Here is an 11,312-nt window from a genome sequence, read left to right on the forward strand (position 1 = left end):
CAAGGAGATGGGTGACTCTCCCCGCCTTCAGCTGGGGGGGACGCATGTTGGACAGGCCACACGAAGGGCTTGCTCCCTCCCCGCACGACAGGGCCCGAGCTCCGGCCCACCAGGCATACCCCCGCGACAAGCACCTGTACCCCGTCTCCCGACGGATCTCCTGCCCTCGGACCACTACTCATCACGGGGTCCAGCCCCACCGGCTTCCCCGGCCGGGTCAAGCCTCCATCTTGGGCCCTGCACCACGCGGCCGCGTGGCCTCACCCCGACCCCAACCCCGGGCCTGGCCGGCCCCGACATCCCGGCACCACCATCCACCCAGGAGGTGGGCGGACCACTTGGCAGGTCAATGGGAGGACGAGGTGTCAAAGGCTCTCCCCCGCCAGGTGCCGATCGCCCCCAGCTCCCCCAGGCACTGGCTCCACCCCCTGCTGGGTGTCTGGACACCTTCATCCCGGACCCTCCGACCTCCAAGTGCGAGGGTCCGGACATCAAAGGGCACCAGCCCTATAACTGGGGCAGCTCCGGAGCAGGAAGGCAGTTGTATCCTGGAGTCGAGAGACACCGAGTGAACTCAGCCTTGACGGTCTACTGGCGCTGCCGTAGCCCGCTCTTGTGACCATCGTTCTGCCTGCTGGCGCTGCCGCGGCCTTCTGCAATCTCCATCCTCACCGGGACCTGCTGGCGCTGCCGCGGACCGTACATCGATCATCTTCCTGGGACCTGCTGGCGCTGCCGCGGCCCGTTGTACCAACCATCTTCACCGGGACCTGCTGGCGCTGCCGCGGACCGTACATCGACCATCTTCCTGGGACCTGCTGGCGCTGCCTCGGCCCATTGTACCAACCATCTTCACCGGGACCTGCTGGCGCTGCCGCGGACCGTACATCGACCATCTTCCTGGGACCTGCTGGCGCTGCCGCGGCCCGTTGTAACGACCATCATCACCGGGACCTGCTGGCGCTGCCGCGGCCCGTACCACCTAACCACCAAGCTCGAGGATTGTGAGCTCATCATCTCATCCGAACTACCTGACTGGTGAATAGACTGTCCCGCTACCCCCTTTCCTACCTTGCGAGACTCGAATCGAGGGGACCCCTGAGTCCAGACCTCCTTGTACCATTCAACCGTACCTTAAGAAGTGCTTATAAAGAACACTGAACCTTATCCGTGTGTGGTATCTGTCTGTGGGGGGGAAGTTACTTGTCTGTACGATCGCTGGAGACGGTTCTCCCCGGAGACCTCTCCTCCTGACCCCGGCCGACCCTCCCGGTCCGTCTACCTTTTCTAACAAGCATGTTTACCTTCACCTGGTTAGATCGGAGTGCAAAGTGTGCTCTGGAATTGTCCGCAATAGTGCTCCAAACCCATATTTCTTGACGCCGTTGGAGCCACAGCACACTTTCTGGCATAACCAACTGACGCAAGCCACCTGGCGAATGGCCGCTGCGAGATTTGATCTTATCCCCATGCTCTCATGTGTACCAGTTCACTTCTTCTATAGGTCTAGCCCCGCTCTATTTATACAGATTCCTGCAATGACGTCCTGGTCCAACTTCTGTTGAATGATTGCGATAATGCTGACCAAAAGGCAAAGCCTAAGGGCTGGTAGATGGGCAGAGAAGACTATGTAAAGATACCAGCCCTATTATGAAACTGGGAATGCTCAATGTGTTTTGATAGCTGTGAACCTATGTGCTCTAAACCAGTGTTTTCCAGCTTGGAACCACGTCCATGTTAAGTTACAAGCCTACGCAACCTGTCTCTCTGCAAGGGCGATGAAGGCGAGCAAAAGTTGGCTTCACTGAATCACTGTTGGACAGGCCACACGAAGGGCTTGCTCCCTCCCCGCACGACAGGGCCCGAGCTCCGGCCCACCAGGCATAACCCACGAAAAGCACCTGTACCCCGTCTCCCGACGGATCTTCTGCCCTCGGACCTCTACTCATCACGGGGCCCAGCCCCACCGGCTCCCCCAGCCGGTTCAAGCCGCCATCTTGGACCCTGCACCACGAGGCCGCGTGGCCTCGGCCCGACCCTAACCCCGGGCCTGGCCGGCCCCGACATCCCGGCACCACCCTCCACCCAGGAGGTGAGCGGACCACTTGGCAGGTCAATGGGAGAACGAAGTGTCAAGAGCTCCTCCCCCGCCAGGTGCCGATCGCCTCCAGCTCCCCCAGGCGCTGGCTCCACCCCCTGCCGGGTGTCTGGACACCTTCATCCCGGGCCCTCCGACCTCCACGTGCGAGGGTCCGGACATCAAAGGGCGCCTGCCCTATAACTGGGGCAACTCCGGAGCAGGAAGGCAGTTGTATCCTGGAGTCGAGAGACACCGAGAGAACTCAGCCTTGACGGACTACTGGCGCTGCCGTAGCCCGCTCTTGTGAACCATCGTCCTGCCTGCTGGCGCTGCCGCGGCCTTCTGCAACATCCATCCTCGTCGGTGTGAGAAGTTGGCCTGATGTATGATGTCACTAGTTATAGTGTACACCTTATATCAGTCCAAATACCCTTATGGTGATTGGTTGTAAAGTCAACCTTATAGACCAGCTATCCTAGTGGTAGCATGGACAAGAGCAGTCTTAGGCTAAACTCTGAATGGCATGTGAAGCCAGCTGTGATACCATATATAATCCCTTGAATACCAAATGAAAGGACACCACAACAGATATATATATAAAATAAAGTGTATTTATTCTAAGCAAACCCTCAGCACTCTTTATGAGTTTAGAGGTAAGTACAACACAGTCTTATTAATGCATACAGTAAGTCACACAGGTAAGTAATACAGTTAGGCCCTAGGGGCCACGCAAACCATATACTAAATAAGTGGTATAAGAACCACTGTCACGGAAATAGAATAGGCCTAGGCCTAGGGAATCGCTGGGGCTACACTACACTAGCGTTAGTTAGGAAGTGGGAGGCCCACAGGATTCGTGTGCAGAGTGGAAACACTCACGCGTAATGCGTAAAAGTCAATAGTAATGTTACAGTTTAGAAATAGATAGATTTAGGACACTTCCGGAGTAGCTAGGAAGTTGAGACTTGAAAACTAGACACTAGGATAGTCACTATCCTGATGAGCACCGGAGTACTCAAGTTACCTAGCCCACAGGCTGCGGGTGCATAGGGGTGAAGATGCGTCGTTTTCGTCGTCGACTCCTATGGATGCCTGAAGAAAGATGCTGACAGGCAGTCAGGAGAGAGTGTCCGGTGGATCCCAAGCCTGGGATCAAGAAGAGAAGAAACCTGCAAGCAGAGGGGACAGAGTCAAGGTCACTAGCCAGTGACCACGTGGAACCAGGAAGGAACCAGGCGATGTCGTGAAGAGTTGCAGGTGAAGGTGAAGCTTGTCGCTGCAGCCAGGAGGACCAGGAAGCGTCGAGGACGACCAGGACCAGGAGGCGAGCTGTCCCACGAAGGCTCTTGCTGTCGGCGGCGTCGAAGTTGGACTAGGACTCACCAAGCCTTGGCAAGCGGAACCCACGAAGAACAAGGGACTTGCTTCTGGTGCAGACCAGGAAGGTCTGGGGTGCTTCTTCTTTGCAGAGAAGCGGGAGCCAGTCTGGAGGAGCCAAACCAGTGCAGAAGATTTCGGGGAGCGTCGTCACAGAGGCCACTAGCCAGCGGGCAAGCAACCGGACAGACGCGGCAAGCAGGAAAATGCTGAAGGGCCCCACGCAGGACTCGTGGAGTGTGGGGGGCTGGTCTTCGGTGCAGATGGTGCTTGGGGTTGGGGCTTCTCAATCCCCGGTGCACAACTTCGAGGGTACCTCAGAAGCTGCGCTGTAAGTTACTAGCCACTTTTCCCAGGTAGCCGGTCCCACGTCGCTCGTCGCCTCCACGGATCTCAGCTCTGCTGCAGATGTGGATGAGGGTCGGAGAAGTCTGGAAATCAAGGCTCTGGTCGGGCTCTGCAATCGGTTCCTCGTCGAACGTTTCACAAAGCAAAGGGTAGTCACTTGATGGTGCCTGTTTGCACAGGGTAGCCACTCCTTGGCTACAAGGGAGATTCTTCAGTCTTCTTCTTTCGTCGAATGTCGAAGGTCCAGAGTTTCTGTTCAGTTTTGCAGGTTCAGGATAATCTAAAGTCTTGAGGCCCAACTCCCACTCTTATACTAATCTGGGGGGCTGGGATACCTGCTAGGTCACGCCTTATGGGTGGGACCTGGGAGGGGGTGGTTACACCCACTTCCCTTTGTCCAGTTTCGCGCCAGAGCTGGGGCTGGAGTGCCCCAGCGCCGGTTTGAACTGGACTATGCAAGGAACACCTTGTGTGCCCCAGGCATGTCTCATTCCTTTCAGCCCACCCTGCCCCAATACACTAAAGGCTGTCTGGGGAGGTGCTAGCACCTCCCCAAGCAGGAAACCTATTGTCCAGGCCTCCCTGGCTGGGATCACTCCCAGCAGCAGGAGGTCAGACTTGTGTCTGTGGCAGCAGCATCCATTTTGTGATGCTGAGGCTTTGGTTAGAGATAAACAGCAAAGTAGGATTTTAACATGTCTCTCCCTCTAGAAGGGAGGAATAATATCCTCATCACCAGAAATGGTATGGGGGTATTATTACAAAGTGTTAGACACCTTACACGACATGTTTTGATACAGCCCAACCATAGTTACCATAACCGTTTAAGATTATAAGGCACTTTAAGAGTATATGGTAGGCTATATCATAGAACAGCTATAAGGACATGGTTCCGAAAGCTGCAGACAGGCTCAGCTCATGCTAGAGCACCATCTCACATGTTACCAAGCACTCTGCCTCCAGGATTGTTAAGGCCTGCCATAGGAGTGACTGATAGGTACACATGTGTCTATATATAAGGTAGGTATAGGAATACTACACCTAAGCAAGGGGTGATTACACGACCTTGCCCCAGCTGAGTGATCAGCCAGTTGTGTCTGATTGGAAGGCCAGACCAGGGGTGGCATAATACATGCTGCAGCCCCTGGGAGGCCTAGGGTACACCTATGCCCTGGGTACCTAGGGTACACTGTACAGGGTCCAATAAGGTGATCCTTACCAATTGGTTATGTACCTAGGGTACATGGAGTCCATTTTACAGAGAGAGCAGACAGCCTGAGACCCTGAATGGCAGGATCTCAGGCCAACTAAGTCGAAAAACCAGCTAGACACTAGGCAAAAAGTTGGGGGTAACCATAGTCAGATATCCACCTTCCTACACAACCCCCCCCAAACGAAAGGAGATAAGGCTGGCCTTGACAAGGTAAGCCTCTATTGCCTGAGTGGCCATATAAGGAAGAACCAGCACTGGCATGGTTACCCCCTGTCTCATGGTCCACTAAGCAATCCCTCATCCTAAAGATATCATAGGGTCTCCACCATAGGGAATCTCTACCTTTGGTGTGTCTTTGCAAAGTAAAAGGCTGGTGTTGAGATGGAGTACTGAAGTGAGTGCCCCCAAAGTGAGGCCTCAGCTTCCTCCAATCATCCTCCACCCTGGATGCCTTTCTTTCTCTAACTGAGTTGCACTGTGCTCTCAGGGTCAGCCTCTGGCTACCTAAAGCTGGAGGCTGGGTCCCTTTTGTGGGCTTACTGGAGGGACAGGTCAGGTTTGGGGCCCTAAGGTCCCATGTTTGCCTGTGCCCAACAGAATCCCTCTGGGGGAGGTCCCTAACTACCTGTGAAGGGGATCCCTCAGGAATGTTTTTACCCATCACCTGGCTAGGGCAACTAACCAGGCAATCCTCATTCTTTTGAAGGGGGGGTTCTTGTGGACAGGGGCCCTCTTGGGGTCCACTGGCCTCCCTGACCTCTGCAGCCCTGGGCTGACTGAGGCAGGGTAGAGAGAGGCAGGCTACCTGCACCAGACTGGGTCCCACCTTGGAAGGGGCCACTGACATCAGAGGCTCTGCCAGGCCAGGCCTGGCTACCTCTGGGGCAGTTCCTTCACAAGGGGTGAGGTCAGATCCCGGAGGAGGCTGACCTTTTCCTAATGTCTGGGGGGAGGGAGACTTTTCTTCCTCCCCACTACTCTCTGTTTGTGTGGAGTGATCCATAGTTTCAGGCTTCACTACACCTATATCAGTCTGAGTGTGGGCTGAGACCATTACAGTCCTGCCAACCTTTTCAGGAAGGCACTCAGTTTGTGTTTGAGCTGTGACTGTCACAGCTCTGCCAATTTCTACAGGGAAGTCTGTCTGTGCCTGGGCTGTGGCTACCACTGCCCTTCCAACCTTTTCAGGGAGGAAAGCTACTTGGACAGGGGTTGTGACTGGCACAACCCCACTACCCTTTTTGGAAAGGCCTACCATTTTAGAATGGGTGTCTTGTTCAACTCCAGCCCAAGCTGAGAGTTCTAAGTCATTCCCCAGCAAGCAGTCCACAGGCAAGGTTGGAGACACTGCCACCCTTTTAGGGCCAGTGACACCTCCCCAGCTGAGACATACCTCTGCCATGGGATGACTGTTCTGGTTGCCATCAATGTTAGTTACCTGGTATGAGAAGCCAGGCAAAAGCTGCTCAGAGGGAACTAGCCTATGGGCCACCATAGTGATGCTAGCTCCAGTGTCTCTGTAGGCCTCAGCTTTTCTACCATTGATGTAGGGTTCCTGTCTGTACCTACCCAAAGTGTTGGGACAGGCAGTGAAGTTGGCAAACCCCATGCCACCATCACAGACAAGAGTAGCTGCTGTAGGGGAATTGGCTAAGCCAGAGTCCCCCTGTGTTCCCCAAGAAAACCCAACCAAATTTTTGGGGGCACTCCCACCACCTGGGGGATTACTGCTGACAGTAATAGGTGGTGTGACAGGAGTAGTTGGAGGAACAGTTTTGTTTTTAGCCTGTGGGCAACTGCTGTCAGTTTTCCAATGCCCAGGTGTTTTACACACATGGCAGTAAGGCTTTTTAACTGTGGTAGAGGAGGGAGCTTGGGACCCACCACCCTGTGTGGAGTTTTGGGGCCCTGAGGAAGATTTCTCTTTTGTTTTATCCCCACCCTTCTCTTGAGGCTTGGTGGTATCTTTCTTTTGGTCACCACCCTGATTTTTAGGCCTAATCCTGGTCCTGACCCATTTATCTGCCCTCTTTCCCAATTCTTGGGGAGAGGTCAAATCTGAGTCTACCAGGTGTTGATGGAGAAGCTGGTTCTGACAATTACTAAGGATCTGCTCCCTCATAATCAAGTTGTACAATCCTGTATAGTCCTGCACCTTGCTGCCAGTTAACCAACCTTCCAAAGCCTTAGTGGCACAATCCACAAAATCAGACCAGTCCTGTGTCTGTGTCTTCTGGGTGTCTCTGAACAACAACCTATATTGCTCAGTGGTTAAGCCAAACCCATCTATCAGAGCACTCTTCAGGACTTTGTAATTGTTTGCATCCTCATCACTGACTGTGAGGAGCTTGTCTCTACCTTTGTCAGAAAAGGAGAGCCACAAGATAGCTGCCCACTGACTTTGGGGTACCTGCTGTACTTTGCAGGCCCTCTCCAAAGCAGTCATCCATTTGTGGATGTCATCCCCATTCTGATATGGGGGGACTATCTTGCTTAGGTTTCTATGGTCATAAGACCTATCCCTATCTCTAGGAATGTTGCTGCCACCAGTGGGTTCTGACCCACACAATTTTTGCTCTCTAGCCAGAGCAAGCTTCTCCTTGGCAAGGGCAATTTCTTCCCTCTGAATCCTCAGATTAGCTTCCCTCATTCTGGCTTTATGCTCCTTTCTCTCAGGTGAAGTCATTCCCCTGTGAGAGGAAGCATTAGAGATGCTAGAGACATGGGAGTGGATGGATTCCCTTGAAGGGGATCTGTCCCTCCTGCTTCTCTGTGAATGCCTACTTGTGGGTCTGTATGGGGGGACCCCATGCAAACTCCCATGTAAGCTTAAGTTAGCCTGGCTAAGTCTCCTTACTTGGCTCTGGCTGTCTACCTCTTCCTCTGAAGTCCCATCTGACTCATCTGTGGTGGGTAGACCCTTATCTACAGCTATGGCACCATCCCTGGCAGCTCTTTCAGCATCATAGGCCTCCAGAAGCTCCACTAGCTGTCTAAGGGTAGGGTTTGCACCCTGTTTTATTCCTCTGGAGGTACACAATTGTCTCATCTCCTGGAATGTGAATGCATCATACCTAGAGGGAACCTGTCTAGGATTCTCCTCTCCTGAGGGAGCATCAGTGTGATCTCCATCCAGGGGCATGATTCTAGTGAGGGTGTGGTGTGTGCACCTACCTACACTAGTTGTATCTACTAAACCTCTCTAGTAGTTGTAGTCAGGGTGTGTTACTCCCTTCAACCTACAACTACAAAGTCCAGTAGGACTTAAGTATAATAATCTATGTTATATGTACCTAGACAATATCTGTGTGATCTTTCAATTTAGTATCTCAAGATTACAATGGTATTACAACAGCAAGCTCAGATCCCAACCGCTGCTCACCAATGTGAGAAGTTGGCCTGATGTATGATGTCACTAGTTATAGTGTACACCTTATATCAGTCCAAATACCCTTATGGTGATTGGTTGTAAAGTCAACCTTATAGACCAGCTATCCTAGTGGTAGCATGGACAAGAGCAGTCTTAGGCTAAACTCTGAATGGCATGTGAAGCCAGCTGTGATACCATATATAATCCCTTGAATACCAAATGAAAGGACACCACAACAGATATATATATAAAATAAAGTGTATTTATTCTAAGCAAACCCTCAGCACTCTTTATGAGTTTAGAGGTAAGTACAACACAGTCTTATTAATGCATACAGTAAGTCACACAGGTAAGTAATACAGTTAGGCCCTAGGGGCCACGCAAACCATATACTAAATAAGTGGTATAAGAACCACTGTCACGGAAATAGAATAGGCCTAGGCCTAGGGAATCGCTGGGGCTACACTACACTAGCGTTAGTTAGGAAGTGGGAGGCCCACGGGATTCGTGTGCAGAGTGGAAACACTCACGCGTAATGCGTAAAAGTCAATAGTAATGTTACAGTTTAGAAATAGATAGATTTAGGACACTTCCGGAGTAGCTAGGAAGTTGAGACTTGAAAACTAGACACTAGGATAGTCACTATCCTGATGAGCACCGGAGTACCCAAGTTACCTAGCCCACAGGCTGCGGGTGCATAGGGGTGAAGATGCGTCGTTTTCGTCGTCGACTCCTATGGATGCCTGAAGAAAGATGCTGACAGGCAGTCAGGAGAGAGTGTCCGGTGGATCCCAAGCCTGGGATCAAGAAGAGAAGAAACCTGCAAGCAGAGGGGACAGAGTCAAGGTCACTAGCCAGTGACCACGTGGAACCAGGAAGGAACCAGGCGATGTCGTGAAGAGTTGCAGGTGAAGGTGAAGCTTGTCGCTGCAGCCAGGAGGACCAGGAAGCGTCGAGGACGACCAGGACCAGGAGGCGAGCTGTCCCACGAAGGCTCTTGCTGTCGGCGGCGTCGAAGTTGGACTAGGACTCACCAAGCCTTGGCAAGCGGAACCCACGAAGAACAAGGGACTTGCTTCTGGTGCAGACCAGGAAGGTCTGGGGTGCTTCTTCTTTGCAGAGAAGCGGGAGCCAGTCTGGAGGAGCCAAACCAGTGCAGAAGATTTCGGGGAGCGTCGTCACAGAGGCCACTAGCCAGCGGGCAAGCAACCGGACAGACGCGGCAAGCAGGAAAATGCTGAAGGGCCCCACACAGGACTCGTGGAGTGTGGGGGGCTGGTCTTCGGTGCAGATGGTGCTTGGGGTTGGGGCTTCTCAATCCCCGGTGCACAACTTCGAGGGTACCTCAGAAGCTGCGCTGTAAGTTACTAGCCACTTTTCCCAGGTAGCCGGTCCCACGTCGCTCGTCGCCTCCACGGATCTCAGCTCTGCTGCAGATGTGGATGAGGGTCGGAGAAGTCTGGAAATCAAGGCTCTGGTCGGGCTCTGCAATCGGTTCCTCGTCGAACGTTTCACAAAGCAAAGGGTAGTCACTTGATGGTGCCTGTTTGCACAGGGTAGCCACTCCTTGGCTACAAGGGAGATTCTTCAGTCTTCTTCTTTCGTCGAATGTCGAAGGTCCAGAGTTTCTGTTCAGTTTTGCAGGTTCAGGATAATCTAAAGTCTTGAGGCCCAACTCCCACTCTTATACTAATCTGGGGGGCTGGGATACCTGCTAGGTCACGCCTTATGGGTGGGACCTGGGAGGGGGTGGTTACACCCACTTCCCTTTGTCCAGTTTCGCGCCAGAGCTGGGGCTGGAGTGCCCCAGCGCCGGTTTGAACTGGACTATGCAAGGAACACCTTGTGTGCCCCAGGCATGTCTCATTCCTTTCAGCCCACCCTGCCCCAATACACTAAAGGCTGTCTGGGGAGGTGCTAGCACCTCCCCAAGCAGGAAACCTATTGTCCAGGCCTCCCTGGCTGGGATCACTCCCAGCAGCAGGAGGTCAGACTTGTGTCTGTGGCAGCAGCATCCATTTTGTGATGCTGAGGCTTTGGTTAGAGATAAACAGCAAAGTAGGATTTTAACATGTCTCTCCCTCTAGAAGGGAGGAATAATATCCTCATCACCAGAAATGGTATGGGGGTATTATTACAAAGTGTTAGACACCTTACACGACATGTTTTGATACAGCCCAACCATAGTTACCATAACCGTTTAAGATTATAAGGCACTTTAAGAGTATATGGTAGGCTATATCATAGAACAGCTATAAGGACATGGTTCCGAAAGCTGCACACAGGCTCAGCTCATGCTAGAGCACCATCTCACATGTTACCAAGCACTCTGCCTCCAGGATTGTTAAGGCCTGCCATAGGAGTGACTGATAGGTACACATGTGTCTATATATAAGGTAGGTATAGGAATACTACACCTAAGCAAGGGGTGATTACACGACCTTGCCCCAGCTGAGTGATCAGCCAGTTGTGTCTGATTGGAAGGCCAGACCAGGGGTGGCATAATACATGCTGCAGCCCCTGGGAGGCCTAGGGTACACCTATGCCCTGGGTACCTAGGGTACACTGTACAGGGTCCAATAAGGTGATCCTTACCAATTGGTTATGTACCTAGGGTACATGGAGTCCATTTTACAGAGAGAGCAGACAGCCTGAGATCCTGAATGGCAGGATCTCAGGCCAACTAAGTCGAAAAACCAGCTAGACACTAGGCAAAAAGTTGGGGGTAACCATAGTCAGATATCCACCTTCCTACAGTCGGGACCTGCTGGTGCTGCCGAGGCCCGTTGTAACGACCATCCTCGTCGGGACCTGCTGGCGCTGCCGCGGCCCGTTGTAACGACCATCCTCGTCGGGACCTGCTGGCGCTGCCGCGGCCCGTTGTAACGACCATCTTCGTCGGGACCTGCTGGCGCTGCCGCGGC

Source organism: Triturus cristatus, chromosome 4_1 (genome assembly GCF_964204655.1).
Source record: "Triturus cristatus chromosome 4_1, aTriCri1.1, whole genome shotgun sequence".
Lineage (NCBI taxonomy): Eukaryota > Metazoa > Chordata > Amphibia > Caudata > Salamandridae > Triturus > Triturus cristatus.